Genomic DNA, 619 nt, shown 5'->3' on the forward strand with positions numbered 1-619 from the left:
GGCTGAGAGAGGAGAACATGGTGTGTAGAGGCAGATGAGGAGAGGATTACAAGAAGGAGAGAAGGAGGGCAAGAAAGACATGTAATGGATGGAAGCGGGGCGAAGGAGGGATGAGGGCTTCTGAGATTTATTCACCCATATTGGAAAGTAACAAGTGGGAGAGAGTCTGGGAAATAAGACAGACAACAGAAATGGTGTTTTCAGCAGATCCGCTGATGAATATTAAAAGGGCTGAAGGTGCAAGAGGAATGGAGATGAGTTTGACAAAAGCGAGATGAAGAAAAGACAACTTCAGGATGGATGAATAGACCAAGTGAGAGCATCGGCACTCCCACTTGTTATTTAAGAGTCTAGAAAGAAGAATGAAATAAAGCTGACTCAAAACAATCATCATTCTTCTGAACGTTCTGAAAATCCTGCATCAGTTCAATCCAGCGTCAGCGTGAAAGACATCCATCTAATGCTGTTGGGCCCACCGTTTTACCCTTTTGAGGGGTGGAAATTGCACCATGAACTTGATGAGCACTGCAGCCCAAAGGCTGAGTCCTGTGAACACGGTGGTCAAACACCACTCAGGATTTACACGGAAACACTGGAGGAGGCCAAAAACACGAAACAC

The sequence above is a fragment of the Takifugu flavidus genome, chromosome 6 (genome assembly GCF_003711565.1).
Source record: "Takifugu flavidus isolate HTHZ2018 chromosome 6, ASM371156v2, whole genome shotgun sequence".
In the NCBI taxonomy this organism is placed as follows: Eukaryota; Metazoa; Chordata; class Actinopteri; order Tetraodontiformes; family Tetraodontidae; genus Takifugu; species Takifugu flavidus.